General features: G+C 36.0%; 1 protein-coding gene across 2 annotated transcripts in view; it reads left to right on the plus strand.

The window, feature by feature from the left end:
• The first annotated feature begins 311 nt into the window (after positions 1–311).
• Positions 312–19,063, plus strand: part of LOC126232159 (uncharacterized) — a 237,293-nt gene continuing 218,541 nt past the window's right edge. For both annotated transcript variants that reach the window (XR_007544668.1, XM_049942465.1), the window contains exons 1-2: positions 312–526; positions 635–759. The gene's annotated coding sequence lies outside the window, so the exon portion shown is untranslated. The remainder of the gene's footprint in view (positions 527–634; positions 760–19,063) is intronic.

Consider the following 19,063-nt stretch of genomic DNA (forward strand, 5'->3'; position numbering starts at 1 on the left):
GAAATATGTCAAAATAGTGAAATACAGTGAAAGAAGCAAATGGAAAAGTGAACTTACCACACGGAAATATCGAGGAATAACCGAAGCTCACCTAGACAGACAGTAACGAAAGTTCCATACCCACAAAGAAACAAATCCATTCCTATAAACGAAAATAAGACACTAAAAATTTTTCTACAATAACAAACTAATACTCCAAATTACCTCAATATCATTACGAATAATTATTTTAATGTACAATGATAGCGCTTATCCGGGACACAGAACTGTTTTATTATCTATGCCTCGAAGTGAAGACATTACTATCTCTGACTAATGCATGACGATTGACGTTATTGGTCAAAGCCGACAGATTATAATATATTCCCTGCTTCACTAGACCAGATGTGCTACGCTTGTGACCGGCTTGACGATAAATTACGTCTTGCAAGCGTGTGTGGTAGGATGTGCTCGATAAAATTCAAAACAAAATTGTGATACTTAAATGTCTACTGGCAATTTATAGTTACGGCAGTTAGATGAATTGGTAAGAATCGTGAATGATTTGTCATAACACACTAATTTGTGTTAAAATGTTCAGTTTACTTGGTGTATGTGGTAATGAAGATTCTAGTGCCTCTTCTTATGTCAACAGTTCCTGTGAACACGACTCTATTCCAGGAAGTGAACATTGGTGAACGTTAATTATTAGCCCATTTGTCGCTTCCTCGTGTTGCCGGGAAGGAAGACCCACTGGTTGATTTCGCTCCTGTTTATAAGGTGAGAACGCGTCCCTTTTCATTCGTTATTTTTTTCAACGTGTTCCCTAGCTCCCATCGAAAATGAGTTCCATCAGGGATGCAGAATGGACGAGATATATGGAACAAAAGCATGAGAAACGTAGAAACTGTCTGTATACAGTATTAACAGTAAGCTAACAATATTTGAATGCTGTTCACACATATGAGATCAAAACTTAGTCGAGTAAACTAGTAAGTGACTAGTGCCTATATACCAGTACTGTGAGCAAATCAGCAAATTCCTTAAGCTTATCAAGTAGTTCACTGCATATTTTATATTGCTAGTTTAGTATTTGCGTGACAACACAGGAAGATAATCGTTGGCTTACAAATTTAGTTATCAAGTCACATTTTTGCAGTAGGGCAATTCCATAGTTACGGGTGTTACATGTACACACCTTAAAATCAGGAAAAATAATGTAAGGAATAATATTTGTTGAATTTAATAATGAAAACTTTTAAGGCTTACATTATATTTCATGTGACAAATGTTGATACTGGAATTGTTTTATTATTCTCCTGGTTATTAATCAAAAAAGTAGTGTTACGGGTGTTACCAAAAGTAGACGTGGCCCCTGTTATGAGTTAGGGAATTCTCTAATTTCTGCAAACTTGATGAAGCTTTTATTCTTGTAAAACAACTGTTAAGAGATATTGCCCCAAATTTTATTTTGAAATATAAATTTTTATTTTTTTGGACATCATAACTCAGTATATATATATTTTTTTCTGTTACGGGTGTTACATTAAATGTTATGGGTGTTACATAGATGCATCAGATTTGATTCTTGAGGAATAAATTTACCTCTTACAATTGCATCAAAATAAAACAAGTACTGTAGTTTATTTGGAATAAAAGTATGTACTTAAGGAAACATATTTGAAGGATAAAGCTATTTATCACACAAAAAATTTTGTTACAATTTTATAGTACAACTAGGCCAAGATATCATTGCTTACATTTACCTAATTTTGTAGGCCTAATAAATTTGACAAAAATGTTTTCTTATTATTGATAGGTTTAAAAACTTCATTTAATAATCTTTTTCAGCAACATCCAACTCAAAATTGAACTCAAAGTACGAACGGTTACCTTGTTGTTTGATTTCTGGTGTTACCTTAGATAGTACTTGACTGAATTTCACAAAACAAACATCAGTTTCATCTAATTTAAAAAGTGTTTTACTTTTTCCTACTGACTTCAGAAACATTATTTTCACATCCTCCTCTTCATCAACCTCACTCTGGCAGACTCCCAAGTAACAGTATTGACTTTTGGATAGGGTTGGCTTCTTTTTATCACTTGCAATGTCAACCAAGACAAATAACCCAAATTTTAAATCAGACTTTTCAATTTTATTAGTTAGGCTTAACTCACAAGCACTTCCAATATTGTCTTGTGATTCAGATAGTGAAGCAGTCTCCTGATCAGAATCATCAGAACTGCACACTTCATAGAAGTTTATGCATCTTTTTGCATGTAATGTTTTAACTTTGGCGTTGTCAGAAATAAATAATGACACCCTTGTCATTAATGACTCTGCTGTTTTTGAAACGAGCAAATCAGTTGTGTTATAAGGCCAAAAGTGATGTCAGCCCTGGATTTGAAGAATCGCTTGTAAATTTTTCCACCTTTCATCCAAAATAGGAATGTTATGCTCCTGAACTCTTACAACTTGGCTGCGATGGTTACCTGGCCCACTAGAGTTACAGAAAATTGCAAGAGCCTTCTAGATAATATTTTCATTGACAAGAATAGAGTCAACAGTGCTAGTGTGAGCAAAGTAATTTATGGCCTGTCTGACCATGATGGACAACTTCTGAAAGTAAATAACATCAGTTTGTGCAATAAAATCTCCCACACCTATAGGTCCTATAGATGTATAAACACTGAAACTGTGTCTGCCTTTAATGACTATTTGTCACAGATAGATTGGGAGCCAGTGTACAGCACATCAGATGTTAATGATAAATTTAACCTTTTTTTAAATGAATTTATATCTGTATTTGAAATGGCTTTCCCAAAAAAAACTGTCAGAAAGAACAATGAGGTTTCTTCCAGTAAACCATGGATTACTGGAGGTATAAAAATTTCTTGCAGGACTAAGAGGGAGTTACATGCCTCACTAAGAGTATCAAATGATCCCCTTGAAAGGTCTCATTTTAAGTTATATTGTAAAATTTTAAAAAGGGTGATAAACAAATCCAAGAGCCTGTATATTAAGTCTGAAATTGATAAATCTGAGAACAAAATAAAAGCAGTTTGGAATGTTATAAAGAGAGAGTGTGGCAAGAGTAACAAGAATGTTAATACCACAGAGATAAGCTATAAGGATGAGGTTATTCATAATCCTGTAACAGTTTCCAACATATTCAACAATCACTTCATAACTGCAGCAGAACAAGTAGGTTGTAACGGTTCCTTAAATGCTGCTACGCATTTATTACACAGAGCTAACCCTAACACGTATGACCCAATTTGTATTGCCCCAGTTACTATTACTGAAGTTAAAAATACCATCAAGGCCTTAAAAAATAAAAATTCCACTGGTATTGACAACATTTCACCAAAAATACTGAAGCATTGTAGTGACCACATATGTCAAGTCCTGTGTCACATTTTTAATGAGTCTATCCAGCAAGGTGTTGTCCCAGAGAGACTAAAGCTTGCCGTTGTGAAACCACTTTTCAAGAAGGGTGACAAAACTAATTTATCTAACTACCGTCCAATATCACTACTAAGTAGTTTCTCAAAAGTATTAGAGAAACTAATGTATACAAGAATTGTAGAACATCTTAACAGCCACAACATACTCAACAGAAACCAGTTTGGTTTCCAAAAAGGTAGATCAACTGAGCAGGCTATTTTTTCTCTCACAAATGAAATTTTAGAGTCAATAAATAATAAAATGTCACCTATTGGAATTTTTTGTGACTTGTCTAAGGCCTTTGACTGTGTGGACCACAACATTCTCTTACATAAGGCTAATTTTTATGGCTTGCGAGGTAGCATTGGTAGATGGATAGAATCATATCTGCAAAACAGAAAACAGAAAGTGCTAATTAATGGTGCCAATGATAGTCCCATTTCTTCTGATTGGGGCACATTAAAGTGTGGTGTGCCTCAGGGGTCCATCCTAGGACCTTTGCTTTTCCTTATCTTCATCAATGATCTCCCACTTTGCACAGACACCGAGTGTAAATTTACTCTTTTTGCCGATGACACCACTATTCTGCTTGAAAGTCGAACTAACAGTGACCTAGAAAATAAATGTAATGCTGTACTCGTTGACATCCTACACTGGTTTAAGTGCAACGGACTAACTCTAAACATTCAGAAAACTCAGTATATGCAATTTCACACATCTCAACAAGAAAATGAAGTATGCCACTTAAACTGTGGTAACCAAAATATACTACACTGTGAATCATCTAAGTTCTTGGGCATTCTAATTGATGGCAAGCTGAACTGGTCTGAGCATATCTTAGACCTACATAGAAGGCTCAGTGTGGCAACTTATGCTCTGCGTGTAATCACCCCCATTGGTGATGAGGACGCTACTAAAGCTGCCTACTTTGGTTATTTTCATTCTATCATGTCGTATGGCATAATATTTTGGGGCAACAAGCCTTTAGCCAAAAAAATATTTACTGCACAGAAGAGAGCTGTTAGAATCATGAGTGGTGTTCATCCAAGATATTCTTGCAGAAGTCTGTTTCATAAGTTACAAATATTAACACTTACCTCTCAATTCATATTTTCTTTGATGATTTTTGTTTCTAACAACCTATCTCTTTTTAAAACTAATAGTGAATGTCATGATCATAATACTAGGTCTAAAAATGATCTACACAGGGATCTGAAACATTTAAGTCTTGTTCAGAAAGGTGTTCATTATTCAGCCACAAAAATTTTCAACTCCCTTCCATCAGGTATTAAAGATCACATTAATGTCTTACCTACTTTTAAAAGTAAATTGAGAGAATACCTAATGGTAAATTCCTTCTATTCTCTTGATGAGTATCTACAGATAAAGCAATGATTTTTTATACTGATAAAAATTTGTTTGCTATAGATCACATTAACTGTTTAATTTGGAAAATGTACTATATTTCCTTTTTAGGTATTGTTTTATATTACTTGAGCTATACCTTTGATTTGATTTTAACCTACAAACTTATTCATAATCTTATGGTACATTTTTGTCATTTTTTATATGTGTATTATATCTGTTGTATGTAATCATGACTCATTCCACATCCTTGTGATTTATCACAATACAGATTAATGGAATACGAAATAAATAAAATAAAATAAAAAATAATATCTTATCAACCCATAGTACCGTAAATTTAGAAAAATTCTTCAGAGTGTAGTCATAAAACTCAATTGTGTTGTTAATAATAATTTTCCTAGATCTAACAGCATGTCCACATGCTCCTCTTCAGGGCACCTCCAATGCCATCCATGGCTCCTTTACCATGTGAACTGGCAAAAAAATTCCACTCAACTGTCAATCCAAAGTCTCTCTCAAAATAACATAGCTTGGACAAAGTATATTTATTTTTGAACTGCCCAGCACAGTACATTGTTAAACATAGGCTCTTATGAATGACTAGAATTTTTACTGGGCCTATATAAAGTTTAAAACTGAGGTTATAAATATTGTTGTTCTTGGAAAAGTTAGAATGGAAAGCATAAACTATATGTAAAGAATTTTGGGCTTAATTAACTTTTTAGGAGAAGATCAGTTGAGTCAGGGTAATGCTCTAATTAACTTTTATAATGTAGGTGTAGTGCTTAAAAAATGTATGCAGAGGAATAAAAATTTTAGTTTTCATGCTTAAAACTGTTTTCATATGTAATAAACATAGTTAAAAACTTTTTTCATTCATAATAATACCCTTTGGTTATAATTTAAATGTAGGGCCTAGGCCTACTAAAGATGAAGGTGGCATTAAACCTTCAAATTCAAGTTATGGGTGTTACGCATGTGTTAAGTAACACCCGAAACGAAAATTAGTAACACCCGTAACAGCTCTAAGTGTTAAATAAGATTTCAAAATGCCATGTAATGGTATATTGTAAAACATGTGCATAACCTTACTTTTACAGAAAGGTATTGTACAGAACAAATTTACTAGATTACAAATTAAACTTTAGTATCTTTTTTGTTATGGGTGTTACAAGCTGCATATATGTTATAAAACTAACAAAATAAAGAAATGCAATTAGCTTACTTCAACAAAACGAATTATTATGAGCTATAACAATGTTGACTTCAATATTCTTTGCAACAATAGAACAATCAGCCATAGATAACACAACTAATACTCATCTGGAAATAGCATAAAACATAACTCTTTGTGAGTAGTGCACTTTAAACGCTTAGTGAAGGTAGAAATTTATTTTTTTCATATTCATGATTATTTTGCAATGAACAAATGTACTTTTAACTTGGCATTTTTAAGGTTATATTTGTAATATTGTCATTTTAATTTGTTTGTCACAAAGTCTCTTTAACATGGAATGACCCAGTACATTATTACCAACACTCCGATGAAATATGTGATAGAATACGCAAGTCCAACTATTGCTATCAGGACGGGCAGTATCATCTTGGTACATAACAACTTCAAAGAGTTTGTATTTGTCATACATCCGTTTGACTTAAAATTAGATGAGAAATTAACAAGAATGTTTCTTAGTTATGCAAAGTTCATACACATTTTCCTGTTTCCAGTCACTTTCTGTTGCAAGAGAAAAGTGACAAGTGTCGTGAAAACCTCTCAGGTTTCTGGTCATTTGGAAATATTTAAATACCATGGCTTTTTGTCGTTGCTAGAAGACATTCTTTGAAACAGTGTATTGTCTCAGCATTGACACTCACCAGTAAGGTGGAGCTCTTTCTGTCACTAGTATACACAGGTGCATGGCAGAGGGTACCTCCTACCTTACCAGGTATCAGGCCTTCTTCCTATTCCAGTTGTGATTGTGGGAAGAATGCCTGTTTAAACACCTCTGTATGCACTGTAATTGATGGGCTTCTCTCTTTGCTGTCCCTAAAAAAGCTGATGCAGTTTGTGCTCTAGTACATTTCTCATATTCTGATAACTGGTTGTTAACTAAGCTTGCGTGTGCCTAATTCTTTATTTCCTCCCAAAGTCCACTTGCCTCGAGTGTATTGTGAAATGGTCCACTGTGAAAAAGGTAGCTAAAAATAATTAACATAACCCAACATTATGGTGAACATTGTTTGTTTTATTTATTGGTGGATTATTGTTGCAAGGGTGTTGTACACGTACAGCAGTGCAATTTAAGAACAACACCGTATAGGTTAGAGAGGCAGTTACATTCTTACTGGTCTAGTTTCACAAGGATGGGGCAGGTGACTGGCCTTAGCCTCATAGTAGGAAACATCCTGAAATTGACTTTGAGATAATTTAGGGAAATGACACAAACCTAAATGGGCCATTCCGTGCCAAGTGGTCTAATATCGAGAAATGTTCCCACATGACCATCATGGATTTTGATGAAATTTTGTATGAACATTCACACATGTTCTCAATGAACACTGGTAAAGTTTCAGTTTCAGAAATTCAATACTTTCGGAGATACAGTCACTTGTTTAAGACCATAGCACAGCTTTCTATAGTGCGTCCTTGAATTTGCAGCAACTTTGAGATGAGATATCTCTGTAAGTATTTGCATGAAAGAAACAAAACTTGGCCATCTTATACAACTTTTAGAGCTCTTTAAAGGAAAATATTAAGAAAAGGATATCTGAGCAATTTTCATATAGATAATTTGAAGCAAAGTTGGGCAAAAAATAGCTGTTTAAAAAAAATGCGAACTTTAGTTTTTTACATCTCCAAAAGTAATTGTGGGATGTACATGAAACTTTGCACACCATAACTCGCCAACCCAAGGTCTTAGGATATAAAATGTCATTCTCCTATTGCTTTCCATTATTTCACAAATCTAGGGTAAAGTTGACAATTTTTCAAAAAGTGCTAAAAATGGGTATTTTTAGACAAAATTTTTGAAAAAAGTGTTTTCTCCAAACTCTTATAAACTATGGTCATTAGAAAGAGCATATTCTAAACTATCTAGAAAAGTGGATTTGGTTTTGCAATGCAAGCATATAAGGCCCTAAAAAGTAGCATCATCAAAGAGGTGCACTGGAAGTTTGAACACATCTTTCTGGCACTCAAATTATACCTGAAACCTTTTATTATGCCTAATAAATGTTTATTAGTGCCTTGAATAATTGAAATAAAGAGTCTGGTAAATAGGCAATGAGACTGTCAGAAAAACTTGAAAACTATGAGAAGTAGCCCTTCTGCTTTTATTGTAAGTGTTCATCTGCATAAAACTCTTGCCATTTGTAGTAAATTTTCTAATCAGTATTGCAGAGATGTTAATACCTAGGTGTTGTAAACTGTGAATTTTCGTCTTAAAGTTATTAGGGAAACTGTGAAATTGGTTGGTTAAATATCTGAGTTTTAATTTTATATTTAATCACACTTAAATGTAGCTTACTGCCTTGGTAAATACGTAACCACTAGCTTCACAGAGAAAATCACAAGACTCACTGTTTATAGAAAATATAATGGCAACAATTACTTTAACAATCAGATTGTTTCATTATTGTGAGCCTTGTTTGAACAATCAGTATTTCAGTGGTGTGTTTGCAGCATAGTGAGTGGGTTCTCTCAACTGAGTGTGGCTTGTTAAGTGATTCGTAAGACCATCAAAGTTTGTAATCTAATTTACAAAAAATTGGTTTTGATTGTGTCTTTTATAGCATATATCTCTTATTAGATTTTTTTCATTGGTATTATACATTGTGTATAACTTCATTCAGTAGCAATTTGTCTGAAATTTAAGCAGATTATAATTTGCACTTAGAGGCCAAATACATAATTTAGTTGCTGATTAGAGACGGATGCGGAAGGGAACAGCATACCTTCCTGCTCAATTGGGCAAGGAGATAGTGGAACAAAGTGTCATTTCACTTTCTTTGCCAAAAAAGCTGCTTTAAAATGGTTTGCGGATTTTAGTGATGAGGAAAAAGAGTTGTTGTTCCGACGTTCTGAAGCAAAGCTGGACAGTACCTCTCAAGTTTGCCTACACCATGAAGCCTTGTTATTGACACAATATGAGAGGTTACAAAAAAAATGCTTCAATCCCTTTGGGAAGGTGAACCATAATGTTAAGGCAGGAATTCACACTCTTGATGCTGAAACAGCTAATAAGGCTTCTTCTATGTTGAAGCAGCAGCTTGTTAATAACATAAAGCCAGGTTAGAAAATTTGTCCAGCTTGCAGGACTACCTTAAATAAACGCTTGGACGAAGCTTTATCAGCCTCATCACATTCTGATGAGGACTTTACACCAAAAGAAGAATTAAATAGTAGCTTATTGTCTATCGGCATTTCACCCCTGAAGAGAACAGTAAGCTACAGAGATAAGCCCCAATATGTGAAGAAGAAAATTCAAAAGGCTCAAAACGTGATTAAAAACAGAATTGTAAATGCAATGGGAGTAAACCGACAAATTGAAGAACTAGTGAAATTAAGGAATGTGGAAACTGTGCCGATGATGCACATTTGCTGACTGAACTGAAAGCCAAGATGCAGAATGCAATTCATAAAGAACAGAGGCAAATTTTAACCTTGGCACCTGTAAGTTGGACAGTCATACAGCAGCTCAGTTCGGCGTGTCCGAAAGAATGGTGAAGAATGCTCGGAAGCTTAAGGCAGAGAAGGGCATTCTGGCACTTCCCGAAAATAGGCAAAGCAGGAAATTGCCAGCAGACATTGCTAGTAGAGTGCGAAATTTTTTTGAAGATGAGTATAGTAGAGTGTACCCTGGAAAAGAAGATAGTATTTCAGTTAGACTTAAATAGAAAGACATTCATGCAGAAAAGATTGTTACTTTGCAATTTACGGGAAATGTATGTTATCTATAAGAATATAAATGGTCCAGAAATGGGTTTCTCAAAGTTTTGTGAACTTAGACCCAAATGGTGTGTAACAGCAGGATCAGGTGGAATGCATGCATTTTGCATCTGTGCAATTCACCAAAATGTTAAGCTTATGCTTAACAGAGCTGGTATATGTGAAAATTATAAGGAGATTCTCAGCAAGGCAGTTTGCAGTTTGACCTCTAAACAGTGCGTGCTACATCCCTGTGAAAGGTGTCCTGGGCCCGAAGCTATAGCATCTGAAATTGCCAGCTATTTCCTAGGTCATGAGCCACAGGAAGTTATTGTGTTTAAGCAACGGATACATACCGATCGGGCCACACTGGACACGAAGCAAATGGTAGTGGATGAATTTATTGAAGATGTAAAAAATAAAATATGGAGTCTGTCATGCCATCATTACATTGCCAAGCATCAAAGCTTGCATCTTAAAGGCCTTAAATGTCATCTGAAAGACGAAGACCTTGTTGTCCTAATGGATTTTGCAGAAAATTATTTTTTTATCATTCAGGATGCTGTGCAAGGCTTCCACTGGGACAATAGTCAAGCAACAATTCATCCATTTGTTATCTACTTTCGTCAAAATGAGAAAATAGAATCTTTGAGTTTTTGCATTATCAGTGATTGTTTGCGGCACGACACTATTACAGTTCACGTTTTTATCAAGCAGCTCATCAAATATATAAAAGCACGGTTTGCACAGATATCCCACATTCATTATTTCAGTGATGGCTCCAGTGCTCAATAGAAAAATTTCAAGAATTTCCTAAATTTGTGCTATCATAAGACTGATTTTGGAATGACAGCCGAATGGAATCTTTTTGCTACTATCACAGGAAATCACCTTGTGATGGGATTGGAGGTACAACAAAGTGGTTAGCACCAAGAGCAAACTTGCAACGTTCACTTAATGGACAAATTCTTACTCTCCTAGATCTGTTTCACTTCTGCTCTGAAAACATTAATGGAATTAAAATTGTTTTCATCAATAAAGATGAAATTGAAAAAAATATTGTCACAAGAAGAGAGGTTTAAATTTGGACAAACTGTAGCAGGCACTAGAGAAAATAATCACTTTGTACCTATTGTTCATCTTTTCTAGCTAAAATGGGTCACAGTAATGGAAGAGGCATATTAATGTCTGCTCTCCAGCCAGGACAATATGTTGCATGCATCTATGAAAATGAAAATGTGTGGTGGATCGGGAATATCTGTGAGACCTCCACAGAGCAAAGGGATGCATTAATAAACTTTATGCACCCACATGGTCCAGCAAATTCGTTTTATTGGCCACCAAGAAGTGATAAGTGCTGGGTTCCGGTACACAACATTATTCAGTTATTCCAGCTCCATCAGTAAATTCGTCTGGCCGGCAATACACCATTCCTCTTGATATTCATAAGAAAATTTATGTAGCATATCAAAAATTGAAATAGTTTAGAGGAAACAATCTAAGGAACACGAGTGCCTTCTAATTTTACACAGGGCACTTAAATAATTTTACTATCAGGCTTGGGATCCTGTGGTAAAGAAACCGACCCGTGGCTGGTGTTGCTAAGTTATCGGGCGGTGCCCCTATGGAAATGGGAATGCTGGTTTTCTCAGGTGAAATGAAACTAGCAGTGGTTAAGCCACCATGGACCATAGCAACTCATTTATACACTTCTTTTCCATCAGTAAGCTGGTGTTGTTCATTAAACAGGCAACTAATAATTAGATGATTATGCAAATAAATTTTACGATTTACATTCATTCTTAATAATACTTGTGTGTGTGTGTGTGTGTGTGTGTGTGTGTGTGTGTGTGTGTGTGTGTGTGTGTGGGTAGATTTCGGGTATAATTTGAGTGCCAGAAAAATGTGTTCAAACTTCCAGTGTGCCTCTTTGATGATGCTACTTTTTAGGGCCTTATATGCTTGCATTGCAAAACCAAATCCACTTTTCTAGATAGTTTAGAATATGCTCTTTCTAATGACCATAGTTTATAAGAGTTTGGAGAAAACACTTTTTCAAAAATTTTGTCTAAAAATACCCATTTTTAGCACTTTTTGAGAAATCGTCAACTTTACCCTAGATTTGTGAAATAATGGAAAGCAATAGGAGAATGACATTTTATATTCTAAGACCTTGGGTTGGTGAGTTATGGTGTGCAAAGTTTCATGTACATCTCACAATTACTTTTGGAGATGTAAAAAACTAAAGTTCGCATTTTTTTTTAAACAGCTATTTTTTTGCCCAACTTTGCTTCAAATTATCTATATGAAAATTGCTCAGATATCCTTTTCTTAATATTTTCCTTTAAAGAGCTCTAAAAGTTGTATAAGATTGCCAAGTTTTGTTTCTTTCATGCAAATACTTAGAGATATCTCATCTCAAAGTTGCTGCAAATTCAAGGACGCACTATAGAAAGCTGTGCTATGGTCTTAAACAAGTGACTGTATCTCCGAAAGTATTGAATTTCTGAAACTGAAACTTTACCAGTGTTCATTGAGAACATGTGTGAATGTTCATACAAAATTTCATCAAAATCCATGATGGGTCATGTGGGAGCCTCTAGACCACTTGGCATGGAATGACCCAAATCTGGATGGTCAGATGGAGATGGGAACCTCCACCCACGCAAATACACGGTCAGTCCACTTAAAACAGCAAGACCTCATTTGGTTCACCCCTACCGTGCAGGGGTTTGTTTGCAAAGAAGTAAAAGGCTGGTGCTTCACTGTTTAGTCATACCTCACTACCAGTCCATGTTCACATTATGCACAAGACTTCATAATGTAGTAATACTACAGGTTATCAACTGACATCTCAACTGCAGTGGCATTATTTGGTTTCCATTTTGTGAACTGCAGCTTTCCATTTGCTACTTTGGAGAAGGAGAAGGAGAAGAAGAAGAAGAAGAAGGGGGGGGGGAGGTGGCTCACCATCCATCTGTAATGAGGGATATGTTGGGCTTAGAGATGGTAAAGTGTTAAGGTAGAAGAAACAGCCCTTTACATTTATCTCAGTTTCGATTAGTAGTAGAGACAGTAGGACCATTCTCTGTGGTGTGGATGTGAAAGTCTAATGCCTTACGGTGTGGCAAAATTGTAGGTTAGCAGGTCCTCAACACAGCTTTGTTCTAGTGGAAGAGTAAACTATGAAGTGATTGTTGGTGTTCTGAGACCAGTTTTCAATATTTTTGCAAAGGCAAATGTTACGTCAACTGAAGAATGGTGCAAAACTTACTAGCTTTGACCTGTGATGTCATATTTAACTCATAGATGATATTTTATTTTTGAGTCATAGAGAGGAGCACACATATCTGCAAATGTCACAGCTCAATGGCTGTTGGAAAGTGAACTTCTTATAAATCTCAAGACTATGTATGTAGTGTTTAAAAACAAGCAGGCTGTAGACGTGGATTTAGAGGTTGATGGAACAAGGCTGGAAGAACTAGAATCTACTAGATTCTTAGGTATTAGTGTGGCTAATGAACTAAAATGGAAAAAAATATATTAATAATGTCTGTAAGAAACTGAGCTCTGTCATATTCTTAATGATGCAGCCTTCACAGTATTAAGACAAGATTCTTCTGTGCGGTGTATCATGGACTTTTCAAACCATACTTACTGTATGGAGTGACTGTGTGGGAAAACTAAAAAGAGACAAAAAGAGTGTTCACATTACAAAAAAAAGCAATTAGGACCATTTTAAGAAGAAAGACCTCTGAAACGTGCAGAAACTGTTTCAAGAAGTTAGCTATCTTAACTATTTCATTGTTGTATATATACAAAACAATAATGCACATGACAAAATATAGTGAGGACTGGATTACAAATGCTAGGGTACACACCCACAATACAAGAAGGAAGAATTAAGTACGGAGCATACTCCGACTGGCAATGCTAGAAAAAGGACCCCAGTACTCTCGTATCAGACTACTAAGAAGTCTGCCTAAAAACGTGCAACGTAGTGTACTTGACAATTTTCCGAAGAAACGTAGACTCTCTCATTGCAAAATAGTTTGTTATTCATTATCAATTATGTAAAAAAAAAGCTAAAGGGGTAGAAAAAAGTGATAATGAATGTTACTACTTTGACATGTCCTATATTAAACGTACATTTACTGTACACAATGCAATCTTACAGGATCAGATAAAATTCAGTTCAATTCAGTAGTAAATTGGATAGCTTGGGAAACTGAAGTGTCAAGTTGAATGAATGAATGAATGTACCCTTAAAAGAAAGGAAGAAAGAGTGTGTGTGTGTGTGTGTGTTTGTTGTTTAAAGGAATTTGTGTACACGTTTACTTTACCACGGTCTCTTAATGAATAAGACACTTATGTCAGGTTTGTCATTCTTTTTGCTGGGGGTAACACTAATATCATATTTTTCAGTTGACCTGTATAGGATACCAGTGTTAGAGGTGTCATTTTCTGCCCATCAGTTAATATACATGTGACCTGAAATGAGATACCGTGGTTGCTGTTTCCTCCACAACAGGTAATGTCAGCTCACCTACAGGATACCAATGGAAGACTTACAGTTTTCTTCGCAATACTTAATTCGTAGATGAACTGAAGTACACAATACCAGTGTTAGGTATGTTGTTATTTTGGCTGTTGGTAATACCAGTGTTTGGTTGCTTGCTTGCTTTTTCCTTCATGGCTAACACTGGTATTTTCTTTCTCAGTTGAACAACACAATATCAGTGTTCAGCTTGGATTAGATTAGATTAGATTGGTACTTGTTCCATAGATCATGAATACGACACTTCGTAATGATGTGGAACGTATCAGATTAATAAAAGGTATCTATAAAAGATATTAAATTACACAAAATATTACATGACACTTAATCTTTTTATTTATTTTTTGTGGCTTTTGGGGAAATTCCCCACTTACTATATATCCAAAAATTCACCTAATAAATAGGAGTTGCCATTAAGAAATTCTTTTAATTTCCTTTTAAATGCTATATGGCTATCTGTCAGACTTCCGATGCTATTAGGTAAGTGACCAAAGACTTTTGTGGCTGCATAATTTACCCCCTTCTGAGCCAAAGTTAGATTTAACCTTGAGTAGTGAAGATCATCCTTTCTCCTAGTGTTGTAGCCATGTACACTGCTATTACTTTTGAATTCGTTCGGATTGTTGATACCAAATCTCATAAGTGAATATATATATTGTGAGGCCACAGTGAAGATCTGTAGCTCTTTAAATACGTGTCTGCAGGATGATCTTGGATGAGCTCCAGCAATTATTCTGATTACACGCTTTTGTGCAATGAACACTCTTCTACTCAATGATGAGTTACCCCAGAATATGATGCCACACGAAAGCAGAGAATGAAAATAGGCGTGGTAAGCTAATTTACTGAGATGTATATCGCCAAAATTTGCAATGTTCCTAATAGCATAACTAGCTCAACTCAAACGTTTCAGCAGATCCTCGGTGTGTTTTTTCCAGTTCAACCCCTCTACAATGCTTGCACCTAGAAATTTTGAATATTCTTCCTTAGCTACAGATTTCTGATCGAAGTCTATATTTATAAATGGTGTCATTCCATTTACTGTGTGGAACTGTACATACTGTGTTTTGCCAAAGTTTAATGAGAGCCCATTTGCAGAGAACCACTTAATGATTTTCTGAAAAACTATGTTTACAATTTCACCAGTTAATTCTTGTCTGTTGGGTGTGATAGCTACACTTGTATCATCTGCAAAAAGTACCAGCTTTGCATCTTCGTGAATGTAGAATGGCATGTCATTAATGTATATTAAGAACAGAAGAGGACCCAAGACCGAACCTTGTGGCACCTCATTCTTGATTGTTCCCAAATTTGAGAAATCGCTAGTTTTTTGCCTATTATGTGAACTGCTTATTTCGACTTTCTGCACTCTTCCAGTTAGGTATGATTTAAACCATTTGAGCGCTATCCCATTCATACCACAGTACTTGATCTTATGTAGAAGTATTCCACGATGTCATATTTTTCATGTGGCATAGTATGTTTCCTGATAATTTGGTTTCTATTTTCTTTTGTGGTAATTTTTGTGGTTCTGCTTTTAGGTTGTGCCCACCCGGATCCCCCTAATTCTCATGTCAGTCTTGTTAATTTCATCTATTCTATAGATTTTGATGAGTCGTGCTTTCTAATTTTGTTTCTTTACACAAGATTCTTTTACATTTATGGGGCACATGATGTGCATGTATGATATGTTCTCTGTGTGACATTACTTTTTTCTGAACATTCATTCATGCTTTCAAATGTTTGTCACCTATCATCTGTGGCTGACCTATGTCATTGGTCGAAGCTGACAAGGTGTATCCCATACTTCAGTATTCCCTGAATGTTAAGCTAAGGCTGCCCTTGAATTGACAATGTGTAACATTATAAGCTAAATTTGGTACACAATAGTGCTATACTGGACTGACCCCTGATATTTTTGGAAGTAAAGCAACTCTTTAAAAATATCATCATTTCCATCTGTTAATTTTAAGGTAAGGTGTAGAAGACTGTTGCATAATTTTGTCATGGTCCAGTCTTTCATACCACCTAACAGTGACTGGCTCCAGGGTCTTATTTATGGTTTGAGTTCAAAACATATGTGACCAAAATTAATTACATTAAGAATTGCTCTTGGAAATTTATGTTTGTGAATTTGGGTTCCAATGTCTGGTGTGGTCAGCAACTGGAGCACCTTTTTCCAGGAATGAGAACCAATAGAAATGACAGGCCCAAATAAAGGGCAAAAGCCATAGAACCTGTCCTGGCAGGCAACTTAATGGCTGCCACAGCCAAACAACTTAGTGTGCCAAGGGTTGGTTAACGGAAATGTCAGATTCCACCCATCTGCTTTGACCAATGACGTCACCAATATGGCAGAAACGACCATTCACAACTACTCCCATATCGCGACCATGACATAACATAAACATAACAAACACAAAAAATAGAGCAAAAAATGATCAAATACATATTCCTCCAAAAATATAGTGAAACTAAAGGGACAAGCGAGGGAACTTGGGGGTTTTTGGGCGGGGGCAAACTAAAAATAAACACACGCCGCTAAACCAAAACAATAAAATAAAACCACGACAACCTTCCCAAAATCAACTAAAAACACTGGAATCGAACACTTCCCTTGACCTATATAGGTCAACAGCAACTACTGATACCACTTAAGTCTCAGTACTTTCACCACCACCACACTTAACCCTAAAAAAAATGCCTAGAAAATCAAAATGAGAATCGACCAATTCTCTTGACCTGTTATCCTGAAGACATCACCACATATAGCTGTCCCTTATCCGAGACACCAGAACTTTAGTTAGCCTGATTTCTGCACGACACACTGAACACTTCGCAACTTGAGCCAACAGGCCGAATAGCTGAAGTAGTTTTATTAGAGACAACGCTCTGTCCCCCATCATCGACGACAACCGAAAACTGTTCACCTTGTCAGTCATATCAACACCTAGCAAAGACATAAACAAAGCGATTTACATAAATTCACACACGACGAACAGAAAAAAACTACAATAACGTCGACATAACAAAACCAAAATCGTTAACTCACTGAAAAATATTCCGCTGGAAGCACAGTCACTACCGATACCACACACGTGCAATGCTACCATGCAAATGAACCCCATACGCCTCATAAAACACTAACTGTAAACACACCACCAGAGAGAACCACCGACCACAACAATATGCTGCCTATAAACATGCCACATACACAAACTAAACCAAAAGCATGACCTAATACACAACACATAAACACACCACCAGAGAGCATCACCGACCATATCAAAACGACACACATGCGAACACGCCACTCTCACAGACTAAACTCCGTGCCATCGTAACTTCACACACAACAGCTTTACGTCACGGGTCAAAGCTGACAGGTGGAATCGGACGCTTCGGTTAACCCCCAAGGGTGACAGTGCATTACGAAGTGGCAAAAGTACCAAATCACGAGGCATCAGTCCTTATGTTGTACTGACTGGGGATCAAGAGAATATTGGTGTCAAGTGGCTTCTGTAAACAGCAATAGTGCGCTACCTGGTAAGAAAATAAATGTTCTTTGGGCAGTTTCAGCAAATTATAAGTAAAGGGAACACACACAATCTGCCATCAGTCACTGTTTGAGGTGGTTTATTTAAATCAGGACCAGTTTTGTACGTATGCTGATCTTCAAATGACTGTACATTCAGTTTCATGTTGTGACATTCGATTAGAGTTAATTGTTCACTGTTAGATGGAATATCCGTATCACAATTGAGCATTTCTCACCAAAGTATTCACTTGCACCGCCATATTCGGATTTCCACACATTAATGCCACTTAAAATGTTGTTACCTGCAGACGAGACATGAACTCACACATTCAAAATGCTTACTAAATTTGAAAACAGAATTTATAACATTTAAGGTATGATTACTTAAAGATAGGCGTAAGACTGAAAATGGTTGTGATCTAAATAACCCACCTCTGATTGTGGCTGGCAGCAGATTTTATTCAACATGAGCTGTGCCCAGCATGCATTGCGATGGCTCTTTTTCTTTTGAAGTATGTACATTCATGTGAAGTGATCACATTTGCATGTCCAAAATAATGAAAGACAATGATTCTTTGTGCAGTAATTAAATTTGAAGTTTATTTGTATACTTTTGAGCACAGAGTATTTTTGTCTTTCTGTCTTTTGCGATAACAATTTTTTTGGCACACGCTCTTGAGCGTGCGACATATAATTGACTGTTCGAAAAGCCTACACGTACCTAAAACGTCTGACTTGGCATTCGATGGTCATTATGAATGCAAGATGAATAGGGAGCTCTAGTCTTCTGAAATCAAATGGCACGTTTCCTTTTGACTTGCCATTCAGAATTGTTGCTTCGATGACATTTGGGATCGGTGTTTTGACAATGAGCCTGGTTCCACTGCACAACTGTGTCATCTCTTCTCTCTCCAAAACCCTCGGTGAAGGTTTGCTAGGGGTATTGTGTTACTGCCACAATTTTTCCAGGTAACAAGCAATAAAATTACCAATCTCGATAGATGTTCCTTCAGGTGCTAGAGATACATCAGTGGTAGGCAACAAGAACCTCATAAGTCTCTTTCTTTAAATTTTACAGATAATGTGAATATTAAGTGAAATCAAATAATGGAAACTCCAGGTAGGAGTATCAACAGTATCGAAAGAGATAGATTGCTACTTACCGTAAAGATAACACACTAAGTTGCAGACAGGCACATTTAATGGGAGTTATAATGTTGTTAATAACAAATTTCATAAGTGATA

This window comes from Schistocerca nitens, unplaced genomic scaffold, assembly GCF_023898315.1.
Source record: "Schistocerca nitens isolate TAMUIC-IGC-003100 unplaced genomic scaffold, iqSchNite1.1 HiC_scaffold_465, whole genome shotgun sequence".
Lineage (NCBI taxonomy): Eukaryota > Metazoa > Arthropoda > Insecta > Orthoptera > Acrididae > Schistocerca > Schistocerca nitens.